Source organism: Diadema setosum, chromosome 5 (genome assembly GCF_964275005.1).
Source record: "Diadema setosum chromosome 5, eeDiaSeto1, whole genome shotgun sequence".
In the NCBI taxonomy this organism is placed as follows: domain Eukaryota; kingdom Metazoa; phylum Echinodermata; class Echinoidea; order Diadematoida; family Diadematidae; genus Diadema; species Diadema setosum.
The window spans coordinates 1,520,105-1,533,155 of record NC_092689.1 but is presented as its reverse complement, the minus strand read 5'-3'; the positions used below and the strand labels follow the sequence as shown (position 1 = coordinate 1,533,155).

General features: G+C 36.4%; 1 protein-coding gene across 1 annotated transcript in view; it reads right to left on the bottom strand.

Moving 5' to 3' along the window:
- The window catches only part of LOC140228980 (uncharacterized), a 39,122-nt gene that overhangs the window by 21,112 nt on the left and 4,959 nt on the right, over nucleotides 1–13,051 (bottom strand). The gene's annotated exons all lie outside the window — the stretch shown is intronic.

Below are 13,051 nucleotides of genomic sequence, written 5' to 3'. Positions count from 1 at the left end.
CTTTTTACACCTTTGGGTGTGGTCCTCTATTGACACTTGATCGGTTTCAGATTTAACACCTATGGTGTCAAATCTGACACCGACGTTTTTGTAGTGATTGAGAAACCGATAAGACTATTTAGAGATCACTACAAGATCATCTGACTTTCTCCCTGAGATCTTCAAGAGATCAATCACAATCGCTGAGGGACTTGCCTTTCAATGATCCTTCAATGATTTCTGAATAATCTTTCAGTGATCTCCTCTATGAAAAGGTGGCAATTTTTTTCTTAGAGAACGCCGGAAGACAACTGAGAGACTGGTAAAACCCTTGAGCACACAGTTCGCTGAAGGACTATTTTAAGACCATTGAAAGATCATTCTCATGAAAGTCTGCCGAAGTACTATTTTGACTCTTTTCATAACTTTCGGAGGCCATGTGGGGACCATGATGTTTATTGGAAGATAACTTAGGAATTATGAACACCCACGGAGATCGTTGAAACTACGCTGAACATTTGCTGAAAGATCATTGAAAGATTTGTCAATTTTACGGTCTTTTAGAGGTCTTTCAAGAGGTCTCGCTCTATATGTGAAAAAGGCCCCATAAAACAGCACCGCTTGTTGACGACTTTGGCGCCGTCGATAACAAATACACCAAAGTATAAAACATAGTCATGAAGTCATAGTCATAATCATAGTCATAGTCACAGCCATAGTCAACATTCTAGACGGGCATGATACACTATAAACTGTGGGAGCAAACAGTGGCAGACGTTGGTGAATGCATATATAGTCTGATAGTAACACCTTCACTCACACACACACACAAACACGACACATGTAATATCTATTTTCATTCTTCTCCTTTATCTACAAAAATATTTCTTTAGTGTTACAACGGTGACGAAGTCATTGTCATGTTTGTCTATGATAAAGTACATCAAAATTATGGCAGAGAGTGTCTAGCTTGGATTCACAGTAAGATATTACTATTCAATTCAGTTCAGTTTAATTCAATTCAATTCAATTCAATTCAATTCAATTCAAGCTTTATTTCATTTTTCGTAAAGAGCATAGACCTTTCACTTTCTTTGGTACTAGAGAATAAGGTTGCATAATCAAAACAAAGTAAACTGATAAAAAATATAATTGGGGAACCTTGGAATAACAATACGTTGTCATGAGAACTGAAGTTATAAATATGAAATAACAATACGCAAATTCATGAAATTCTTCCGTCGAGATGTTTTCATTGCAACTGATTGACAAATTGCCCTACATCGTCGATGTACGGCAATTTGTCAATCAGTTGCAACAATACGCAAATATCGAAAAATTCAGGGACCCACTAAAGAGACAAAGCTTGTAGAATGTGGGGCCACTCAGGTACAGAATGTGGATCGTAATAGAAAAATAAAATAATGCTCGAAGGAAAAAAGGCTGGGAAAAAGGTCTGAAAAAAAGTCTGGAAGCCCACTAAGAAGACAGAGTTATAAACAGATACACATACACACGCGAATAAACATCAAAAGAGACTGGGGAGACGAAACTAATAAAGGGAGACTAAGACACAAGACAGAATGAGACAAGACTAACATAACAGGAAGACAATACAACGATCAGAAAGGCAAAACAGATCCAGTGATCCTCGACAGAAGTACATAAAATAATGGGATGCGTGAAAAGGACACGGAAATGTAGAGAAATAGATACAGAAGTAATATAACTAAAATCAAATCTACTCTGCAATTGTCTTAGGACAACAGGGACGAGAAAATACGTGACAATATATTATTTGTAATGCAAGTTCTTTGAAAAGGAATTAAAATAAACTAACAGCTAATTCAATTCTGTGGGATCATAAAGTTGCGATATAAATAGTAATGGTAATAATAATGAAATTTTAAAAGCGCATATAACAAATGAATGTTCCCTATATTATATGCGCTTTGCAATATTATCATAAAACATAATTAACGAATTACTTTCAATACACACACACATGTACAAAGAAAAGGAAAAAAACAGTTCACAAATAAATAAGTCTTTAAAGAAGATTTGAATGAGATCAAGGAAGATGACTGACGGATATGTTGTGGTAATGAGTTCCATACACTGAAAAAGACCTGTCACCATAAAACTTTGTATTAACTTTAGGAATGCGCAGAAGGGATTGATGTTGTGATCTACGACTACGTGTGGGGACAGGTGAGGTAATTAATTCCTTAATGTATTGTGGACTGATGTCATTTTGAAGTAACAGGAGAATCTTAAATATGAGATGCTTTTCAATGGGGAGCCAGTGAAGGTGAGTAAAAGTACATGAAATTTCACTATGCTTGGGGAGCTTTTCAATGATGCGGGCAGCAGTGTTCTGAATCCTTTGAAAATAATAACAATCCGATTGCGGAAGATTAATCAACAGAATATTACCATGATTACTATAGAAATTACTTTAATCTCCTTTTATTATGTATAGAGAGACATTTCTTATATCATTTTTCAAAAAATTCAAAGAAGTTAGGCCAGTATAAATAAATGTGTTATTAGCAAGAATCGTTCGTAAAATAGGTAAATGAAATTCGCTGGCACGTTGAGTGGGATACTCATGGAATGATTGATTTCTTGGAAACATAGAATCGAAAATGGACGGTAGTGAGTTGTTGCTGTACATGTACATAAATTGCCCAAAATTAGACAAACACAAATTTTTGATTTTTAACAGCTTATTAGAGGCAAATAACAAATTTATGTGGGAGGGTATGGAAGGATAACAGATGACAAGGAGAACTTTCTTTTTGCAGAAGGGACACTCTATCCAGTAGGATAGAACATACATGTACAAACATACTAACATAGAACATGGTAGTCAATTTGTCAAGATTTTTAGTTAGGTAAAAATGCTAGAGAAATGCAATAAGAGCAAGCTTGTTAAGCGTATAGGTCCCAGTAGATTTCGAGTGTGAAAAAAAAAAGAAAAACTTGATGCGGAGCAGGGACACAATATTCAAAACAAACTTTAAAAAAATGCAAAAATACTCTTGGGTATACAATGTATATGCAGCAAACATTTCTCAAATACAATGGCATGATGAACGAAATAAACCACATCCTGTTGACAAATAACGGTTAGTATTGCCATATATGTACTACTATTGTGCAGTATAAGAGGCATTCACAATAGAAGGGAGGGAGTTGAATTTCTATAAACTGTGTGTAAATTAAGCGTGGGTTCTATAGCATAGCATTCCATTGGCTTTGATTTTCCACGCTCCAAGCTACTCTTCCCTATAGAGCTTTCATAATATTGGGACCAAATGAGAGGTTCTTCATTTCAGCAATATTTAAGCTGCATTTCAAAAGAAAATGCTGAACTCCTGCGTGGAACTTTTTGGTCATATGTTACGGAAGAAAAAAAAAAAAAAAAAAAAAACCTATTTAAACTTTTCTTGTTATCAATACCCCAGGACTGAATAATGGAACATTCGCTATCTCATTAAAAAAAAAAAGTCAACGATTAGACATCTTGCGCACTAGGTTGTTTGCCAGGTTTAGTACCTAAATGTGAAATCTTTCAGATTAAATAATCGGCTAATGCATGTTTCCGCGTGTTTAATAGAATTTACATTTAAAGAAGTACATTTGTCCTGTTCTTGACACACTAAATGATTGCTGCCAAACATATACCAGTGCGTATCCCCCCCCCCAAAAAAAAAAAAAAAAAAAAAAAAAAGAGTAATCCAACTTTGGAGGGCTGCCATTTCTTAATTTTCGGCTATGGAGAGCACAATTTTGGTTGTGAGGAAAGAGGAACTCTTCTTCTTTCCATTGGTACCTAATTATATTGACAAATAATGTCATGCATGACTGAGAACATGAACTTTAAAGACAAATGCCCCTTTTCCAAGTTTGAGTGATACATGAACAATGAATGTCTCACTGAATGGATGAGATCTGTCAACGGAAGTGCCCAAATAAACAGGCCAGCGTGTAGGAAAGGATGTTTGTGTTTAGGTTTCTGCTCAGGGTTCCTTCTAACATTTTGTGGTCCATATTAAATCTGCAACATGGCCACCTGTACCTGTCCGATAACTTGGTCACTCCCACAATTAAGGCCATCCCACACAGTCTATTTTCTCTGTTCATATTCAACGCAGAGCTCGTAGCAACAAAACATGATTTGAAAAATCACCTAATGAAGGGAGAAAATGGATAATGGGTTAACATTTTATGGGAGTGACCAAGTTGTCAACAACATGGCCATAATGAAGGTTATGGACCAAAAAAGGTTAGAAGAAACACAAGCCTGCAGTCATGCAGGCTCTCCTGTTAATTTGACCACTTTCATTGACAGATCGCATCCATCCAGTGAGACATTCATTGTTCCTGCATGTGACACTCAAACTTGGAAAAAGGGCAGTTTGTCATTGCTGTCTTAAAAAAGTTCATATGCTCAGCCATACATGATGTTTGTCAACATAATTAGGTACCAATGGAAAGAGGAAGGGTTCCCCTTTCCTCACAACCAACATTGAGCTCTCAATAGCTGAAAATTATGAAATAGTAACCCTCCAAAGTTGGATAACCCTTTTTTTTATACGCACTGTAAAAAGGGACAGCGAAATGCTGCTCACTTGGTTAGTTGTGAATGAGGAATGATGCTTGCGGTCATTTGTCGAAGCAATCCCATTAGCATTTACAGAATTAGGGTGCACCACTCTATTGGCGGCACGGAGCATGGGTACAAAGGAAAGATTTTTGTTTCTTCTTCTTCTCTTTTTTGACGGAAAAAAAAAGAGAAAAGAAAACAATAATGTGCCACCAGCCCGATACAATGGGCCGAATGCATAAAACAAGCAATTGCTTACAAGCAATCGCTTCAAGCAAAAGCACAAGCTCGTCCAGCAAAAGGTCTAGCTCAATGCTTGTCTTTTGCTTGTTCTTATACCTATTGCTTGCGTTTTCAACAAAAGGACGTCACGCCTGTGCGAACACAAGAACAAAGGCGAATGTGACAGCATGTACTTGAAAGCGCATGCGTGTGCGGAAACATATCCTGACATACCAGAAGAGCTATGAAATGACACTGACTCATAAATGCACACACAGACGCACACACACACACACACACACAGACACGTACTAGCTGATTCCCTTCACTGCTTGTCTGTAGTAGCCCGGATCTGCCAGATCGCACGTCGAGAGAGGTCTCCTCGCTCTCCACCGAAGTCGGACATCCTACCTGTTTCTCATCACATTTTGCGTGCTTACCACTGGACATTCCCGTTGTTGAAACGAAAAAGTTTCTTACACTACTTAGGAGTAATTTCTTGCAGATTTGTACCACTCCTGCACAAGTGTGGTCTTTCTTTTATGAATATGAAAATGATACTTGAAAGGGAACGTCCCAGTTAAGCAAAAGCTCAAGCTCATTTTGCAGAGCTTGGGAAATCGTAAGCAATTGCTAGCAAGAACAAACAAAAGGTATGTTTTATGCATACGTTTTTAAGCAGATGCTTGGTCTCTAAGCAATTGCTTGCGGGCAGCAAGCAATTGCTTGTGCTTGCTAGCAAAAGCTTCTGCTCGCATGCTCGCAAGCAATTGCTTGTTTTTTATGCATACGGATTCGAGTAAAAGGCTAGCACAAGCAATTGCTAGCGTTTATGCATCCGGCCCATTAAAGCTAACAAAACAAAGCCATCTGTTGTCACTTCACTTTCGATTCGATTTATTCAACGCTTTCAGTAAAAACAGAGGAAATATGTAGAAAATTGGCAACACCATGGTGAACAAAGAAAAGAATGATCACAATAAGCATCAGTATAACATTACGAATATACATTTGAAAGTGTTCGGAGACAGACAGAAAGGCTATGCCTTATAGAAAAGTCCTGTCCCCATACTATTTCATTCATAAAATATCAAGATATTAATCGAAAACATTTCTTTACGAATTGATACACACACATATATATACCAGTGTATACGCACGCACACACACATAAACACACACACACGCACACACACACACACACACACTCTCTGACATATTTCATAAGAGAACAATTTATCACACACTTTCGGCATACTGATTTAAATCATGCAGTCTTAATTTTCTTTTAAACTCATTCAGCGATGAACTCTGTCTTATTTCAACCGGAATGGCATTCCAGATTTTGGGTCCATTAGAAATATAGAATTATATGATGGTATGGTTCTGGCATAAGGCAGTGTAAATTTATCTTTGATTCTCATATCATATCTTCTGTTATCACAAATTTGAAAATAGTTAATCAAACATTTTGGAAAACATCTCCTGGCATTGGTCATACCTGAATTTGGCCAAGCTATTGCACAGTAGTTTAAAGGAGGTAATACGAGAGTATTATAAAGAACTAGAAGCAACACCTTTCTTGACAAAAATCGCAATTTATGAAATATCCCGGCCCACATTTTTTTGACAATCTATTGCAGAGGAAATCAGTATGTTCGTTCCAATTAAGTTTGTTATCAATTGTCACAAGGAATGTAATCGAACAAACTTGATCAAAATGTAAATCTTTAACAGTAATCTTAATTTCGTTGATATCTATCTGTATTGTCGCGAATACCATGTCATTTGTTTTCTTAGCATTAAGAACAAGTTTATAACAGTCTAACCAGTCAAGAAAAAAATAAATTATTTATTTTCAAGCCCCAGAAATGTTTCGAGTAGGAACGAGAACACTTATAGGCTGGTATTCGAGAGCACAACTCGGCTCAAGTTTATTTGCTTGGTAGAAACAGAGCAGTACAAGACAACACCCACATGCATGGGATAAAAACCGAATGCTAATGAACTTGAGATATGCAACTATTCAATAGCTATCTTAATCTACATTTTCAGAATTTTGGCTTTTATTTGTTTTGTTTTGTTTTATATCGATTGTTTGACATAAATACCCCGCATGGTCATTTTGATGGTAAAGTATTCTAATAGGGCGTATACTGAAGATGAAAAAGCGATTCACATAAAAGTTTGGATGAATTACCCCATATTAAAATTCCACAAAAGATATATGGAGAAATCAAAGTTAACTGTAATTTCTGTGTGTGTGCACCTAGGAAATGCAGGTTTCAGCTTGCTTAGGATTCCTATGTCCGGCATGAAAAAAAAAAAATAATATTGATGTGAGTCTTCCAAGTAAATCGCTATCAATGTTGAGTCCTACTTTGTCCTACACCAACTTGGTCCTGTCGATTAGGGTCAAATTGATATCTTTGATCAATGTTGATCTTTACATGAGTAGGAATAACTTGTGTGGTTTTTTTTAAATCAATATTGAATGATAACTTGTTAACGTGGACATGGGTACTTTCAGGACTGGACACGTTTATATTCATTATCTTACATGAGTGGGTTACAGTTCGTTAAAAGTTTGTCATTCCGAGGGCTCGCCGCAATTCGGAATATAAGATAAGGTTGGTTATTCCAAAGATTTGTTAATGCAAAAAAAAAAATGCTCAAGTTTGTAATTCCGACGGTGCGTTGGTACGCTATTTTATTTCTTGTTTCCTTTTTGGAACAACGAACCATAAGAATAACGAACCTTTTCTATTTTCGGATAATCGAACCTTAGGAACAACGCCACAAGTGTTCGGTTGAACGGTTTATGAGCGTATTAGAGTTAAGATTTGTGAGAAATAAAGTTGTATCATCAGCAAAACATAATAAAAGAAAGAATCTGTGACGATTTTAGATTCCATTGTTGTACAAAATGAATGATATTTGGCCAAGGAGAGAACCATGGGGGACGCCACAAGAAATTGGTTTCGTGATTGACTCACGACCATTAAATTTTGTGGAATCGTATTGCTCTCCATTAGTAAGCTAATTACCATAAAGCTAAACCACTCTACAAAGCCGATGTCACAATGGCTTGACTGATAAAGCCTTCATGAAATCGAGAAAAACATCGATACAGTTAGAGAAATGTCGTATCGGTGTGAGTTACTTCACCAATAAAAACTAGTAAAGAGTGGGTTATGCTTTTTTATGTTTCTTTGTTTTCCTGAATCTCAACTGGGAAATTCGAAAGAATATTGCAATCAAACATAAAATGCGAGTTTGTTTTCAAACGAGTATTTTTGAATTGTTTACTTCTTATATTTTATGCATCTATTTATTATGTTTTGAGATTGAAAGTAGAAGATATATCAAGCGTTAATCGTTTAGAAATGTTTTAATCGTTTTTGAATATGAGGACAACTCTTGCGATTTTCGTCTTTTCCGGAACTTTTTCACTAGATAGGTTTTTCAAATGCCGTAAGTAACTGTATTTTTTGTTATTTAGATATCCAATAATTGCTTTGCTTTCTTGACGTCAACAGTATATGGGGACAAAAACAAATTCTGTGCATTCCTGTCTCTTGAAAAACGAATCAGATTGTTGAGGAGTTAGGCAATTTGCCGGCAAGATCTGATCCTAGATATATTGAGAAAGAAACCATTGAATACATCCACCATTATACGGAATTGTGTATTGAAAACCCGTCTGAAAGAATGTAATATGGGAAATCGGATATCAAAGCTGTGTTAATCACCTTCCATGTACTCTTTATATCAAACTTAGATTTAGCAGACTCATTGGAAATAGAAAATTGCTTGGCTACACGCCCAGTACCGAGTGAAGAAGAAAGCATTATGATAAAGAATAATAAAGAGATTTGTTGTAGCATTTAGAAGGTTATCAGTACCCATTTACGAAACATTTTGTTTTTTCTGTTAATAGACTTGAGAAGGGATTTCGTGATCCATGCACGGTTGCCTTGGTATATTCTTGAAATTTGATCTGGCTTGTCCAATAGTACAGAGGTAGGGCATACATAGCTTGTACAATTAGTTGGTATAAGACATTCACGGAAGCTTCAAAAGATGAGTTCATATTTCTTTGATTACTAACAGAAGACGAGTTGCCTATTCCTTGAGATATTTGTAAATAGAGATTTCCACTGTTTGATAACAGAAGTTAGTGTATCTGTAAGGTGCAGGGTGATATGGTAGACGATAATCCTTGCTTCAATGTTTCATAAAAAGTGAAACCAATCCGCCACGATTGTAAATTTTTTCATGTCATCTTTTTATTCGTAAGTAAATATATTTTTGGTCTATTTCGTGTTTGTATGATTACGTTACGGCAGGAATCCTGAGGGTCAAACTTATTCTTTTTAAGGTGTATTCGACATTAATATTATATGTACATTGTCTATCATTGACCATTAAACGCTATAAATGTATAATGTGCATATTGACATACTGTATGAGCTGTTCGACTGAACATACAGTATCGAATGAATGCTATTACTCACAGCAAAGGTAAAGAATAAATAAATAATGATAAAAACATTCGGCACCAAGTTTTTAATGCACAAACACTCTCAGGGTGTATCATCCACTATGAATGTCGTTATACTCCTAGTTAAAGATGTCTTATTATAGCGTAAAATATATTGGCACAAACATACAGTTAGCATTTTCATCAGAATTAGATTTAAGATATATAGGGAAGTTAGAAAATATCTTAAATTCACATACTTTGCGAAATAGTAATACTATTCAAATGCAAAATATGTAATTTCAAAATGAGGATATGCCTCGCAAGTCTCTGACGTACACATTAACATCTTGATCTTCGTTAAATGACTTCTTTATTTAAGGTAGGAAAAAAGGAACAAGCTTTATTTTATTATGTATCCTATAATGATGACTTTCAGCGGAATATGTAGAAGTAAGTTGCTACGTTGTCTACCAAAACAAAAGAATCATATATCATATCGTGGATAGATCAATGGAAGAATAATATTATTTGCGAGGTGAGGATGTCTTTTCCCTTGCTAATGTGCATTCATTGTGATTGTGACAAAAAAAAAGCTATTACGTGAAACATGTGAAACATTGAAATGTCGTTATAACTCCACAATTTTTTGTCCTATTTTGATGATACTTCTGCAATTGGGTTTTTAAAATCTATTTTTACATTAAGCATAATTCAGTATTATTAACCATGGATTAGAAGTATTGTGCGTGGTGATCATAAGACAGGTCTATCGGATATAAAATGTTATTATCAAAGCGTGAAAATGATTCTAATAACAAAAGAACAGATGAGAAGGGTTACGTCATCTATACATGCCACATATTACTATATAACAACCTATATCAACAGGTCCCCTTAGCTCATTTGAATATTATGCATGGTCAGTGTAGTCCTTATATGTACAATGAGCTTGACCCTTCTGGAACACTTATTTCTACTTTGCTGTATAGCTGCTTTGAATCTGTTCAAATTGTAATCATTAGATAATGTTAAGGAGAAAAATCACTTCTTTTGTAACATGTGCTTTATCTCATGAAGAATGTTAAGGGAATAGGGAGATTTACGGCAAGAAAAATGGTGTGAAAATATCTTAAACATTCGCTATAAGTGGTCATTATGCAAGTTTTATTTCAATTTTGAGTCTCAATAATTTTGGCATGACAATCAAATCTGAATATGATTTTTGCAAAATGTGATTATTGGTACCTATATTTTGTATTTTAATCGTGTCAAGAATAAGCTTTTCCTAAACTGAAAGCCATGGGCAAAAGAGTTGTGTATGATTAGGAAGAGTTTTATACTGTGACTGGAGGGCAAGCCTCTTCATTTGGCTATGAAAGGCTGTGATTGGTCAATGAAGATCTGACCAAAATGTCAGCTGGCCTGCTAAAGGTTGCGCTCCTCATGCATGTGTGATCCATTCAAAACACCCGAGCTTGGTTCATTCAGCCAATCAGAAGACTAGATTTTCATTTTGGTAGAAATTAGAAGTTCTCGTTCTGTACCTTGCATCGGAAATTGTCACTGAATATATATATATATATATATATATAGAGAGAGAGAGAGAGAGAGAGAGAGAGAGAGAGAGAGAGATAGATAGATATACATATATATGTTTTTTTTGTTTTGTTTTTTGTTTTTTTTTTGTTTTTTTTTACAAATAGAGACGTTCAGCTTTTATACGTAATCTTTACTTGGGCTCAAAATAAAAAGTTTTGCACGGGGATCAAGACAGTTTCTTTTTTGCCCTTTATGTCATCTCTTCCTCTTAAACTTTCACTTATTCTTCCAAAAGTAATATAAAAAGAAGGGTTTTTTTATTCTTAATATAGGCCTAAAACTTTTCTTCCTTCTAGAAATATGATATTCAAAAGTTTAATTGATTTAAGAGAGCTCATGAATCACGAGATTTCACATGATCAGACTTAGATAAAAGGTTGCTATTTGCTCTTTAATTAGCATACGACTGACTGTCAAATACAGTACGAATTGTCCTCAAAATAATGCTTAGTTAAGAGTCTCACATTGACAGTCTGTATCATATTGTCAGTCACTATACAGTTTTTGTTCATTGCAGTGGCTTCCTCGACGGAAATTTTGAAATGGACCTAAAGCGGCTTTCATACATGAAAGGACCACAACACGGGTCGTCACGAATCCAGACCTGATTGAGCTAGCGTGCAACACCTGTTTTCGATCTAAGTGCCGGTGTGAATACACATTCTGAAAGTATGCTCAGAATAAATAGATGTACGATGTCCATATGGATAAGCAATATGTAACAGGGGGCGTCGCCTAGCAGGCAAACTTCCGGGTTGGACCCGGAGCACACAGAGGAAGAAGTGAATCTGCAGGCAACTTTCACTGTCCATTTACGGTGGTATATTTTCGACAGGCTCACTCTCAGTGTGATGGATCTACGGTCAGCAAAGTTCATCTAGTCATTAACTCTTTTACTTCAACAGAGCTATATACATCTCAACAGACCTAATTTGGAAAGCACATGAAAGAATCTGACGGAAAAAAAAAAGATGTCCCATGTGGTGGACGTCGTGAAAGTTAGAACGCTTGTTACAGAAGTCGCATTTTGCAAATAGAGCATCAAGTAATAAGTGGAAAGAGAGAAAACTGCAAGATACGAGAAAATGTATGGGTAAGCAGGTCAGACCAAGGAGGTACATGTATTGGCTTCTTTGCATCCTATACAATAAGACTTCAAAAAAAAATCGCTGCAGAGGATGTACGCAAGTCTTCAATCTTCTTCATGTTAAGTGACTGTAATCAACTAGTACCATGTCACTTCCAAAGGAGGTCGGCGATACACATTGGTTGGTTTATCTTGTTGAGGATTAAAAAAAAGAAGAATAAAGATGGTATTGGCTGGGCTATTATTCCCGACTCGAGATCCTCGACACAAAGATGTCGATGTTAGGTAGTCTCGATGCTGCCCTGTGGAAGTCTATTCCGTGATCTTATATAAGTCCGCGACAGAAATGAGTTTTGTTGATACTGGGTCCGACAGAGAGAATGAGCAAACTACTGGCTATGGCCCCTCGATCCTTTGGCGTGCGAAGAAGGTTTGAGTTGCGTCTTGATATTTTTACACAGGCAAGCTTGTTGTGTACTTTGTACAACATTGCCAAAATTGCAATCCTCTAGCAAGGTTCTTCAGTCATCACAACGCGAGCTATAGATGCCATTGGACAGCCTCCTGCATGTTGATGCTAGCATATTCCATAATCGGCCGGACGTAGGTCTTATGACAGAAATGAGTTTTGTTGATACTGGGTCCGACAGAGAGAATGAGCAACTACTGGCTATAGCCCCTCGATCCTTTGGCGTGCGAAGAAGGTTTGAGTTGCGTCTTGATATTTTCACACAGGCAAGCTTGTTATGTACTTTGTACAACATTGCCAAAATTGCAATCCTCTAACAAGGTTCTTCAGTCATCACAACGCGAGCTAGAGGCCATTGGACAGCCTCCTGCATGTTGATGCTAGCATATTCCATAATCGGCCGGACGTAGGTCTTATCAAATACGCTGTCTGCTTAATTGCCCTTGAAGAGATCTTGAGGTTGCTCCTAAAAAGGCCTGTATAGGGTCCTTTTGATTTTCGAGCATACATGTATTTTGGTGGTAATGTGCTTTGTCCAGTCAAAACACAGAGCTCTGGTGTCCAGACGAAGGGACATTGTGCCTATACCAGGACTAA